Genomic DNA, 14,245 nt, shown 5'->3' with positions numbered 1-14,245 from the left:
GAATGAATTAAAAAACGCTATTATCAGCAATATTTGGGCAAAAAAGCGTTGCCATAAAAAACGTTTGTTTACATAAGACTGCTGTGTCAGAGTGTGCAACAGATTGTTTCAGTTCCCTAACTCTGGTGATCAACGATGTTGTCTCATGTGTTAATTTTACTACTGATTATTTAATCTTCACAGTTCATTTTCTCCAGTTTACTCGTAAACTGAGAAAGCATTTTACATCTACTGTATTGCTGATAATCTTGCACTCTTTTTTGTACCTGATAATCAGTACGTTAATCGTGGGTCGTCTTCAGTAGTTCTCAGGAAGGCAGAGAAAGAAATAATCGAATGATTAGGCGATGTTGCTGGTTATGAATAAATAACTTGAAACACGAAAGGTTTCTACTATATAAAAACTGTATGTGGAATTATGCAGGTAACTATACAACAGAGAGGAAAAAATTAAGCGATGAAGTGAACGAAAAGTAACCAAATAAATAATGGAAGATATATTGTTAGTACTGTATTGCATGTTGAGACTTTAACACAGTTTTAGAGAAAAACGGTGTGAGAGAATAGTTTGCAAATGGATTTGCTTTATTTAAGTGCCGTAGCTAAAAGATACTACCACTACTTTTTCTTCCTCTCTTTGTCCCGTCCCTGTCCCCCTCGCTTATATATAATGACTCCCTAACTCTTTTGTGTTAGTATGACTTGTAAATGGTCGGAGCGAAACGTCGTCGTAAGCCTTTCTCTCTTATGTGCGGGTTATTTGAGTATTGTTCCAGTCACCGTATTGTGAACTTTTGGTCTTTGAGGGATGGTTCTAGTGTTGGCCGCAAGATGCTGTGTGATTAGACAGACGTTTTAGAGAGAAAACTGGTGGAAAAAAAGAGGCAAAAGTAGAGTTCTTGAAGTGCACAAAATTTCACCCAACACAGGACTTTTCATGTATTTGGAAAAACCTAGAGTTTGGTGAAACGCCGTGTACATAAAGGACCCCTTCTGCATTTGTGTCTTTTTTACCAACTGTTGGTATATTTTTCATTGTCTTCACCACTAGAGAGAAATTTTGTTTTTTCCTGTTAGGAATCGTAGGTATATGAGATAAAGCTGTGAGGAAATTTTAAGCAGGAGTAGATGTTAGAAAGTTGTGTGGTGTTGTTTAAGGAGATGGAGATATTAGAAAATTGTGAGATGCTGTTTTAGGAGGCAGAGATACTAGAAAGATGTGATATACTATTTAAAGAGATAAAAATGTTAGAAAACTGTGATAGATGTATAGATAGAATGAAAGGACATTTTGAAAAATTTGTTGAATATATGTAATGAAATACGGGTAGAAATTTCACACTTGTTAAAAAAAAGATCTGAAAGAATGTAACTGGCTAAGGTGAATATAAGGAGAGTGGCGTAATAAGAAGTTTGAAAGTTTAAAAACACAAAAACGGGCATGGATTTGTAGAGTCAAGGCTATAATGTTCAAACAGTAGGCAGAGTGTTGCAATTGCTGGTAATTTTGTTCAAGGACTGGTAGAGAGTCCTTGCAGTCTGTCAGTCCTTGCCACTACTTACAGAGAAGAGTTTGAATGCATTTGGATAAGGACACCATTTCCTCTAATCGGAATCCAACAACCAGGGTGCATAGAGGATCACTGTTTATATTTATTGCCTCCTAATGTATTTTTTAAGCTTTACTAATCAGTTCTGGAGGTTTGGCATCTCGCTCACTACAGCGAGCATCTACATTTGGATTAAAAGATGAGGAAAATTTAGTTATATGAATAAATAGTAGTTACCTTACGAATCGTATTAACTCTTTCCTTTTTAATTGGGCTGTAATAAAGTATTGTGTCACAAATTTACTAAAAAATTAACATAAAGCTAACATAAAGCTGAAATTTATGTGGAATTACGGAAATAAAAAAAAAACATCATTAGATGGAGAACACAAATGTCTGCAATAAAATAGCTTAAATCGTGTCATAATCACAAATTACCTCGGGGTAAAGTGAGTAAGAACACACATCAATTTCTCACTCACAATTTCAAAAATTTAGCTAAGCCGTTATACAAACACTAAGGCGTTAGTCTTATTCTTTTAATTCCCAATAAAATATGCTTAATCAAGCATTAATAGAATATTGCATGGTGGAAGGGAAGAGAACTGCGTAATTACACGCAGGGGAAAGGCCGGATCTCCTTGAAAAACAAGCTTGTTAGAGCCCAGAGTATGACACGCAATGGGATTACCCAGGACAGGATTATGTTCAACACGAACACAACAGAAGCAGACTTTCCTGGACCACTGAAGAGCCGTAAGCATGACACATGTAATAATCGTGACTGAAATACGATGCAGAAAAAAATTACATGACAAATATTTGCTTTAGTCTGGTCGTAAGTAATAGTTATGCCAGTCTAAAGACATTTTTTTTTTAGTTTTCAGTAACTAGTAAATCTTTTATAGGGCCTGAGTCACAAATGCTACGTCGTCAAAAGTGTGTTGTCTCTGTGATTCGTTATGTCATGGGGCAGGTCAGTTCACAATTTCCTTATGACTGGTTAGATCATGGGTTAGGTCACTTCAAGTACAACACAAGGATTAAGATCCTATTTGTGGGTAATTTCTGATGGTACAATTTTACTAATTAGGTTATTGTTTGCTATAATTGGGTCATACCTCACAAAAATTGGAAAGGACATGAACGAGGGTACTTCAAGGCCCTATATGAATGGTCAGGGAATTAATTAGTTACTTTAAGGTTAAATATGAGTAGTTAGGTCAAGAAAACTTCAGATGTAGGTCAGAGAGAGAGAGAGAGAGAGAGAGAGAGAGAGATACCTTCTAAATAGTGCGTAGCCAGGAAGCCATGTCCCTCGCCTGAGCGCTTTATTAAACATAAAATCGTATGATATTATCCTTAATTTTTAACATGGATATTTAAATAAAAGCTGCAGTTAGCGGGCTATCATACGACTGTGACTCGCGTCAGGAAACACTTGTTCTGTTTACTGCAAAATAAAATAATGATGGTCGCTGGGTCTTGACAACAAGTGGGTCCGGGCGGGCGAGTGCGTGACCCAGGGACCTACAAGCTACCGCAAACACCTTCCACCTCCTTCGTACACACGCTTCTAATTACATATTTGTTTGTATTTGAGTATGTGTGTAATTACCTATTTGTGCGTGTGTGTGTGTGTGTGTGTGTGTGTGTGTGTGTGTGTGTGTGTGTGTGTGTGTGTGTGTGTGTGTGTGTGTGTGTGTGTGTGTGTGTGTGTGTGTGCTTTGTACTTTTTTTTTTTCTTTTGAAAAACGATTATAATATTCAATAAGCCGAGGGTTATGTTTATTTTTGCTGCGACTCCCAGAAAATCTTCCTTATCAGCACAAAATTAACGTCATCAATTAGGCTACATAAATTTAGTATGATCTTAGCTTGATTTTGTAGCGTTAAGATATATTATATATCGTTGATTTTAGCAAGGCTACTTTGGCTGTTGACTAAGCTTTGATGCAAAATTAATAAAATATATAACATGTTAATTCACATAAATAAATTTAGAAATTTATAGGAAAAAATCCGAAAATAATTAATTTTTCATAAAATTCTCTTTGACATCTCTGGCTATGAAGTACGACACGTATGTACAGTGGAATTTTACATATTTTTACGTAAAAAAATAACAAACGGAAGAAGGAGGAATACATGATTTTTAACCTCTCTCCGTAAAACTTTTATATACAACCATGAATAGTGAAAAAGCAACGGAACGAAGCTAATTAGTATCTGAAGTTGTAAAACAGTGAAGCATTTTGTAATTGAGTCAAATTACTTGTAATGCAGTTGTTTCCAAGAGTCAGTAGTTAGCTTAATAGCTGCAATAACTGTGTTATTATCAGTCTGAAAAACCAAGAGATGTCGGGTAAAATTACTTGTGATGTTTTTAAATTTAGTTTTTATACGCTTTGTAATTTCTCTCGGCACAGGTTGTTCCACAAGAGAATATATAGCAACAAATGAGGTAGATATCAAGATTCCTTCCATATAATCTGAAGCCTTTATAAACGGGACTGAGTAGATGCAATTCACAAGGGCTCCGCAGAATTATCACTAATTTAACACTGTACATTGATAAAAATCTCAACAAAGAATTCTCAGCATCGTTGAAAGATTCTGGTACGTAATTGGCTACATATACACACATAAGGTATATATATATATATATACATATATATATATATATATATATATATATATATATATATATATATATATATATATACATATATAAATATATATATATATTAAAGGTAGTAGGTAGTAGACAGCAACCACCCAGGGAAGTACTACCGTCCTGCCAGATGACTGTGAAACAAAAACCTGTAACTGTTTTGCATGATGGTAGGATTGCTGGTTTCTTTTTCTGTCTCATAAACACGCTAGATAACAGGGATATCTTGCTACTCCTACTTACACTTTGGTCACACTTCACAGACACGCACATGCATATATATATATATATACATACATCTAGGTTTTTCTCCTTTTTCTAAATAGCTCTTGTGCTTTTTTTATTTCTTCTATTGTCCATGGGGAAGTGGAAAAGAATCTTTCCTCCGTAAGCCATGCGTGTCGTATGAGGCGACTAAAATGCCGGGAGCAATGGGCTAGTAACCCCTTCTCCTGTATACATTTACTAAAAAAGAGAAGAAGAAAAACTTTATAAAACTGGGATGCTTAAATGTGCGTGGATGTAGTGCGGATGACAAGAAACAGATGATTGCTGATGTTATGAATGAAAAGAAGTTGGATGTCCTGGCTCTAAGCGAAAGAAAGCTGAAGGGGGTAGGAGAGTTTCAGTGGGGGGAAATAAATGGGATTAAATCTGGAGTATCTGAGAGAGTTAGAGCAAAGGAAGGGGTAGCAGTAATGTTAAATGATCAGTTATGGAAGGAGAAAAGAGAATATGAATGTGTAAATTCAAGAATTATGTGGATTAAAGTAAAGGTTGGATGCGAGAAGTGGGTCATAATAAGCGTGTATGCACCTGGAGAAGAGAGGAATGCAGAGGAGAGAGAGAGATTTTGGGAGATGTTAAGTGAATGTATAGGAGCCTTTGAACCAAGTGAGAGAGTAATTGTGGTAGGGGACCTGAATGCTAAAGTAGGAGAAACTTTTAGAGAGGGTGTGGTAGGTAAGTTTGGGGTGCCAGGTGTAAATGATAATGGGAGCCCTTTGATTGAACTTTGTATAGAAAGGGGTTTAGTTATAGGTAATACATATTTTAAGAAAAAGAGGATAAATAAGTATACACGATATGATGTAGGGCGAAATGACAGTAGTTTGTTGGATTATGTATTGGTAGATAAAAGACTGTTGAGTAGACTTCAGGATGTACATGTTTATAGAGGGGCCACAGATATATCAGATCACTTTCTAGTTGTAGCTACACTGAGAGTAAAAGGTAGATGGGATACAAGGAGAATAGAAGCATCAGGGAAGAGAGAGGTGAAGGTTTATAAACTAAAAGAGGAGGCAGTTAGGGTAAGATATAAACAGCTATTGGAGGATAGATGGGCTAATGAGAGCATAGGCAATGGGGTCGAAGAGGTATGGGGTAGGTTTAAAAATGTAGTGTTAGAGTGTTCAGCAGAAGTTTGTGGTTACAGGAAAGTGGGTGCAGGAGGGAAGAGGAGCGATTGGTGGAATGATGATGTAAAGAGAGTAGTAAGGGAGAAAAAGTTAGCATATGAGAAGTTTTTACAAAGTAGAAGTGATGCAAGGAGGGAAGAGTATATGGAGAAAAAGAGAGAGGTTAAGAGAGTGGTGAAGCAATGTAAAAAGAGAGCAAATGAGAGAGTGGGTGAGAAGTTATCAACAAATTTTGTTGAAAATAAGAAAAAGTTTTGGAGTGAGATTAACAAGTTAAGAAAGCCTAGAGAACAAATGGATTTGTCAGTTAAAAATAGGAGAGGAGAGTTATTAAATGGAGAGTTAGAGGTATTGGGAAGATGGAGGGAATATTTTGAGGAATTGTTAAATGTTGATGAAGATAGGGAAGCTGTGATTTCGTGTATAGGGCAAGGAGGAATAACATCTTGTAGGAGTGAGGAAGAGCCAGTTGTGAGTGTGGGGGAAGTTCGTGAGGCAGTAGGTAAAATGAAAGGGGGTAAGGCAGCCGGGATTGATGGGATAAAGATAGAAATGTTAAAAGCAGGTGGGGATATAGTTTTGGAGTGGTTGGTGCAATTATTTAATAAATGTATGGAAGAGGGTAAGGTACCTAGTGATTGGCAGAGAGCATGCATAGTTCCTTTGTATAAAGGCAAAGGGGATAAAAGAGAGTGCAAAAATTATAGGGGGATAAGTCTGTTGAGTGTACCTGGTAAAGTGTATGGTAGAGTTATAATTGAAAGAATTAAGAGTAAGACGGAGAATAGGATAGCAGATGAACAAGGAGGCTTTAGGAAAGGTAGGGGGTGTGTGGACCAGGTGTTTACAGTGAAACATATAAGTGAACAGTATTTAGATAAGGCTAAAGAGGTCTTTGTGGCATTTATGGATTTGGAAAAGGCGTATGACAGGGTGGATAGGGGGGCAATGTGGCAGATGTTGCAAGTGTATGGTGTAGGAGGTAGGTTACTGAAAGCAGTGAAGAGTTTTTACGAGGATAGTGAGGCTCAAGTTAGAGTATGTAGGAAAGAGGGAAATTTTTTCCCAGTAAAAGTAGGCCTTAGACAAGGATGTGTGATGTCACCGTGGTTGTTTAATATATTTATAGATGGGGTTGTAAGAGAAGTAAATGCGAGGGTCTTGGCAAGAGGCGTGGAGTTAAAAGATAAAGAATCACACACAAAGTGGGAGTTGTCACAGCTGCTCTTTGCTGATGACACTGTGCTTTTGGGAGATTCTGAAGAGAAGCTGCAGAGATTGGTGGATGAATTTGGTAGGGTGTGCAAAAGAAGAAAATTAAAGGTGAATACAGGAAAGAGTAAGGTTATGAGGATAACAAAAAGATTAGGTGATGAAAGATTGAATATCAGATTGGAGGGAGAGAGTATGGAGGAGGTGAACGTATTCAGATATTTGGGAGTGGACGTGTCAGCGGATGGGTCTATGAAAGATGAGGTGAATCATAGAATTGATGAGGGAAAAAGAGTGAGTGGTGCACTTAGGAGTCTGTGGAGACAAAGAACTTTGTCCTTGGAGGCAAAGAGGGGAATGTATGAGAGTATAGTTTTACCAACGCTCTTATATGGGTGTGAAGCGTGGGTGATGAATGTTGCAGCGAGGAGAAGGCTGGAGGCAGTGGAGATGTCATGTCTGAGGGCAATGTGTGGTGTGAATATAATGCAGAGAATTCGTAGTTTGGAAGTTAGGAGGAGGTGCGGGATTACCAAAACTGTTGTCCAGAGGGCTGAGGAAGGGTTGTTGAGGTGGATCGGACATGTAGAGAGAATGGAGCGAAACAGAATGACTTCAAGAGTGTATCAGTCTGTAGTGGAAGGAAGGCGGGGTAGGGGTCGGCCTAGGAAGGGTTGGAGGGAGGGGGTAAAGGAGGTTTTGTGTGCGAGGGGCTTGGACTTCCAGCAGGCATGCGTGAGCGTGTTTGATAGGAGTGAATGGAGACAAATGGTTTTTAATACTTGACGTGCTGGTGGAGTGTGAGCAAAGTAACATTTATGAAGGGATTCAGGGAAACCGGCAGGCCGGACTTGAGTCCTGGAGATGGGAAGTACAGTGCCTGCACTCTGAAGGAGGGGTGTTAATGTTGCAGTTTAAAAACTGTAGTGTAAAGCACCCTTCTGGCAAGACAGTGATGGAGTGAATGATGGTGAAAGTTTTTCTTTTTCAGGCCACCCTGCCTTGGTGGGAATCGGCCAGTGTGATAATAATAAAAAAAAAAAATATATATGTATATATATATATATATATATATATATATATCTATATATATATATGTGTGTATATATATATATGTATATATATATATATATATATATATATATATATATATATATATATATATATATATATATATATATATATACATGCATGTGTGTGTGTGTATACTTACCTAGTTGAGGTTGCAGGGGTCGAGTACAAGCTCCTGGCCCCAGGTTGTGTGTGTGTGTGTGTGTGTGTACTCACCTAGTTTTAGTCACCTAGTGGCGGTTGCAGGGATCGAGTTACAGCTCCTGGCCCCGTCTCTTCACTGGTCGCTACTAGGTCACTCTTTCTGCTCCATGAGCTTTATCATCCATACCTCTTCTTAAAGCTATATATGGATCAAGCCTCCACTACATCACTTCCCAGACTATTCCACTTCCCTACAACTCTATGACTGAAGAAATACTTCCAACTGTGGCCCTTTGTTGCTGTGTCCCATGTCTGGAACATCCTGTCTTTGTCCCCCTTGTCGATTCCTCTCAGTATTTCACATGTTTATATCATACCCTCCCTATCTCTCATTTCTTCCAGTGTCGTCAGGTCGATTTTCCTTAACCTCTCCTCGTAGGACATACCCCTTAGCTCTGGGACTAGTCTTGTTGCAAACCTTTGCACTTTCTCTAGTTTCTTTACGTGCTTGAATAGATATGGGTTCCAAACTGGTGCCGCATACTCCAATATGGGCCTAACGTACACAGTGTACAGGGACCTGAATAATTCCTTATTAAGATGGCGGAATGCTGTTCTTATGTTTGCTAGGCGCCCATATGCTGCACCAATTATTTGGTTGATGTGCGCCTAAGGAGATGTGCCTGGTATTATACTCATCCCAAGATCTTTTTCCTTGAGTGAGGTTTCTAGTCTCTGGCCCCCTAGACTGTACTCCTTCTGCGGTCTTCTTTGCCCTTCCCCAATCTTCATGAATGTAAACTTGGTGAGGTTGAACTCCAGGAGCCAATTGCTGGACCAGGCCTGAAGCCTGTCCAGATCCCTTTGTCGTTCTGCCTGGTCCTCGTCCGATTGAACTCCTCTCATCAACTTCACATTATGTGCATCTGTGTGAGTGTCTGTCTGTGTATGGATGTATAATAGTAAAGCCTTTTTATAGGGCATGGAAAAAAGTCTATTCTCCAAAATTCATATCCTCCAGGATTATGTCTTTCGAGAAGTATTTCGAGGTTCCGATGATGGACCAATCTACGGGGTTGCAGGTGATAGAGTTCGTGTCATTTACCAAATTTGGTGTGCTATTGGGTTCCCATGTATGATAATTTCCTTACCATGCATCAATAATCTTAACAGTGAATCCACTGTAATATACTTTGAAGGTGAGAAGTATTTTTACACCTACTGAAATCTACACTAATGTTGATAACTTTGCTCTCTTTTGTATACCTGTACATCAGCACATCAGTCATGACTTTTCTCCAGTACCCTTCACTGAATTTGGAATTTTGTCAAATTCAACGTGTTGCACATGCCCATTAGCACTTTCAAGATCACAACAGTGCCACGATCACAACTGCAAAGAAAATGATAGGTTGGATATTGAGAAAGTTCAGAACAATAGATGCCAAACCAATGATGATCCTTTTCAAATCACTTGTTGTCTCTAGACTGGAATATTGCTGCACATTAACATCTCCGTTCAAAGCAGGTGAAATTGCTGATCTGGAGAGTGTACAGAGAACCTTTACTGCACATATAAGTTCTATCAAACATTTCAACTACTGGGAACACTTGGAAGTATTTCACTTGTGCTCGTTGGAACGCAGGCAAGAGAGATATATTATAATATAGACTTGGAAAATCCTAGGTGGAATGGTCCCGAATCAGCACACAGAAATCACTCGCTACGAAAGTAAAAGACTGGGCAGGCGATGCAAAATACCCCCAATGAAAAGCAGGGGCGCAATTAGTACACTAAGAGAAGACACCATAAGTGTCCGGGGCCCAAGACTGTTCAACAGCCTTCTACCATGCAAAAGAGGAATTACCAGTAGGCCCCTGGCTGCCTTCAAGAGGGAGCTGGACAGACATTTAAAATCGGCGCCGGGTCAGCCAGGCTGTGGTTCGCACGTTGGACTACGTGCGGTCAGCAGTAACAGCCTGGATGATCAGGCCCTGATCCACCGGGAGGCCTGGTCGTGGACCGGGCCCCAGGCGCGTTGATCCCCGGAATACCCTCCAGGTAGACTCCAGGTAGGTAGCAACAACGTGTAGCAGCTGCAAGCAGATGGTAGTGAATTCAGGTCAACGTCTGACACTATATTGACACTAAGCTCAGCAGGGTCTTAACGGCTGTGACCAGTATCAATTCTCTATGTCCCAGACATCATTGACACAGTGTTGTTATTGCGTTCGTCAGAGAAATTCGCCTGACATGCGTCACTGACACATGAGGACATGTACAGTGTCACTCTGGACGAGAAGTGGCATAACCAAAATGCTTCCAAATGGTTTTAAACCCAATAATATAATTAAAGGAAGTCGGAAGCATTTCTGAAGAAGAAACCTACGAGACTTGAAGAGCAGCCACCTTAACGTCTTGTGTTCAAGGTATTTTGAGTGACGGTAGACAGGCAATTCTAATCATGCAAAAAATCCTAGAGCTGTTCGCTATGTATATATTGTCTATGTTTGCACAGTATGCACACTTTCTGGGTTCATATCTGCCTGAATCTCATTCTGTAGGCGCTTAATAATCCCAATAAATATAATAATAATAATAATAATAATAATAATAATAATAATAATAATAATAACAATAATAGTAATAATAATAATAATAATAATAATAATAATAATAATAATAATAATAATAATAATAATAATAATAATAATAATAATAATAATAATAATAATAATAATAATAATAATAATAATAATAATAATAATAATAATAATAATAATAATAATAATAATAATAATAATAATAATAATAATAATAATGATATTAATAATAATAATGTTAATAATAATAATAATAATAATAATAATAATAATAATAATAATAATAATAATAATAATAATAATTACTACTACTACTACTCATTCAGGTCTTGGATCATTTTTTCATATTCTGGGGAGCGCCTGTTTCCCAGGAAGTTGTGGACAATCTGCTTGAATGAAAATCAAGCATTCACCTCGACACCTGCTAATGATTCATCAAAATGCTTGTCCTTCATCAGTTCCCGAATCTGAGGGCCAACAAAGATTCCTGCCTTTACCTTGCCTTCATTTATACGAGGAAACTTTGACTCCAGGGTTAAGGCCTTCACAAAATTTTTCATAAGCCTTAATTTGATGTGGAGTGGTGGCAGCAGAATTTTCTTGGGGTCAACTAGTGGCACAGTTTTCACGTTGTGATTTCCGGGTAAGAAGCTTGCTGTTGGTGGACAGTCTTTTTGTTCATAGTGCTGGCTGTCTGCCCTACTATCCCAAAGACACAGACAACGGGGATACTTGGTGTATCCGCCTTGAAGACTTAGTAAGAGAGCAATAACTTTTAAATCACCACAAATGAGAAAATTGTGATTCTGGTGCTTGATTGCAGATATTAGTGTCTTTATATTTGCGATAGTTTCTGACATTTGGACAGTATGGCCAACTGGCACAGATGCAGCTGTGTTGCCATTGTAGAGAAGTTCAACCTTTAAACCTCTTTTAGAAGAATCAATGAAGAGTCTCCATTCATCTGCTTGGTATGACATCCTCATGTGTTCAATAAGGCCAGAAATATTTGAACAGAAAACTAAAGATTCCTCTTTGTCAAAGAACTGAGTGAATTCCGCTTCATGATGACGGTACCAAGCGAATGTTGTTCCAGGAGCTAGAAGCCTGTGTTCCTTCAGTCTAGAGCCAAGTAACTGTGCACTGTCTTCTGGAAGGTTAAGGTCTCTCACCAAGTCACCGAGCTCAACTTGGCTGCAGGATTTGGGATCGTCGTTTGTTGGTGGTTCATAGTCTACTTCCATGTCATTAGAATCACTGTATCAAATTCTGATGAAATTTGCGATGTCACAGGTGGCACAGGTACAGGAATATCTTCAGAGTGTGGAACAGTCCTTATTGCTGAAGGAATATTTGGGTATATTTTGCGATCTTTAGTCTTCTTGTTGAATTCAGCTACTTCAGTCATACAAAAGTAGCAGTCATCATGGTGGTTCATCTGCTCCCGCCATACCATTGGTATTCCAAAGGGCATACATTTAAGTTTTCCAACTGACCACATTTGGAGCTTACTGTTGCAACTCTTGCAAGCTTTGTGTGGTGCAAATGGTTTGTCCTGGTCTCCAACTTTGCAGCCAAAATAAGCAAAGTAGCAACGCTTCAATAAAGGAGTAATGTTGCTCCGGGAATCTGAAAGGGTGAATTGCCCGCAGACATAGCAAAATATGTCTGGTGAATTTATGCAGCCTCTAGACATATTAGTAATCTAAAAATAAAGAAAAATATATTAGATTTAACATTTAAGTCAATATAAGGTAAGCATTTTAATTGGTAATATACCGCTTTCTCATTTACTTACATTATACGAAAAAAATAACGTTTGTGTATAACTTGACATCCTGATGTGATAGAGATGAATAAAAAACAAGGTGAATCACTGTTTTCCATATATATACCGAAAAAGATACCATAAAGTCAATAAAAAAATCATGCAGACCAGTGTAATAATAATGAAGAAAATTTAAGCGCCTCAAGTCAGTAGTTGATTTTACATTTAATCTTAAATCATGAGATTTTAGGCTCCAGGAACCTGTTTGTTAAATATGTTTAGGTAATACTCGCACCCCGGTCTAGTGTCACTGATGCTGTGTCTCAGATGATTACCCTAGACAAAGTACTATGCTTTAAGATTCAATCCCTCGAAGTCATTTATTTAAGCAAACCACCATCCAATGTGGATCCAATTGGCCTATTGCCGACACTACTGAAGAAAACACACAACTTGTCCTTGTACATTTATCTTTCTTCACTACCACCCGGTGTCTTCCCCGATGAATTAATCGAAGCAAGACATCAGTTCTTTCCTCGACTCCTTTCTCTTCCTGCCTTCCCTTCCTTCTGAAATTCAATCAAGTTCAGCCTTGCCTAACCCCTCTACAACACAATATACACCGCAGCGTTGTAAACTAATCATCAAAACTCTTGCTTTTATATTATTATCATTAATTTTCCTGGAAAGCGGAAGACCCGCGTGGGCCATTCAACGACCTTGTGTTATGAGACCATGCTAATTGAGCGAGAAGAAATTAGGCACCCAGAAGGCTCAATGTTGAATGAATATTACATAGGAAGTTGAGCCTCCTTGACGGTGTTAATCATAGCGTGTTTACTCTGGAGGATTAACGTACTTGGGTACGAGCCTGTAATTTACGACGGCAGGTAGAATTTGTCCGGGTAGATGGCTGGATGAACTGTAATTACTGCAAGTAATTTCCTCGAATCGTATTCATTTTCACTTCTTTTTTCGTGGTTATTTTAATAGGTAATAATTAGTAATATTTATTTATGCTGAACCTGTGATACTTATTCCTACTTTTTAAATAATAATAATAATAATAATAATAATAATAATTATAATAATAATAATAATAATAATAATTATTATTATTATTATTATTATTATTATTATTATTATTATTATTATTATTATTATTATTATTATTATATTATATTATTATTATTATTATTATTATTATTATTATTATTATTATATTATATTATTATTATTATTATTATTATTATTATTATTATTATTAGTAGTAGTAGTAGTAGTAGTAGTAGTAGTAGTAAATTTTGCAACAAGAAAGAAGTAACCTGAAGAGCAGTATTATTTTATCTTTTTCTTTCTTTATGTCTTCCTTTCATTTCTTTCATATTTTGATTAGTAATGTTTTAATAAAGGAAAAGACTTGCGAATAATGAATCAGTAATTCAAGAATCATGTATTTTTTTATTTCTTTGATTTGTACATATCATTACTATATAGTAATTTTTATGGTGTACATGGTTATATTGGCTTACGTACGATGTATAAGCACACACACACACACACACACACACACACACACACACACACACACACACACACACACACACACACACACACACACACACACACACACACACACACACACACACACACACACACACACACACACACACACACACACAGGCCAAGTGTCTGTCGACAATTGCCTTTGACATCTGGTAACTGCTACTACTACACACAAAACAGGCAGAGTATTTATCAGCAAGTGCCTTTGATTACTACTAATAAAGAATTTACTTTC

Source organism: Cherax quadricarinatus, chromosome 22 (assembly GCF_038502225.1).
Source record: "Cherax quadricarinatus isolate ZL_2023a chromosome 22, ASM3850222v1, whole genome shotgun sequence".
Classification (NCBI taxonomy): Eukaryota; Metazoa; Arthropoda; class Malacostraca; order Decapoda; family Parastacidae; genus Cherax; species Cherax quadricarinatus.
This window is presented reverse-complemented; position numbering follows the sequence as displayed.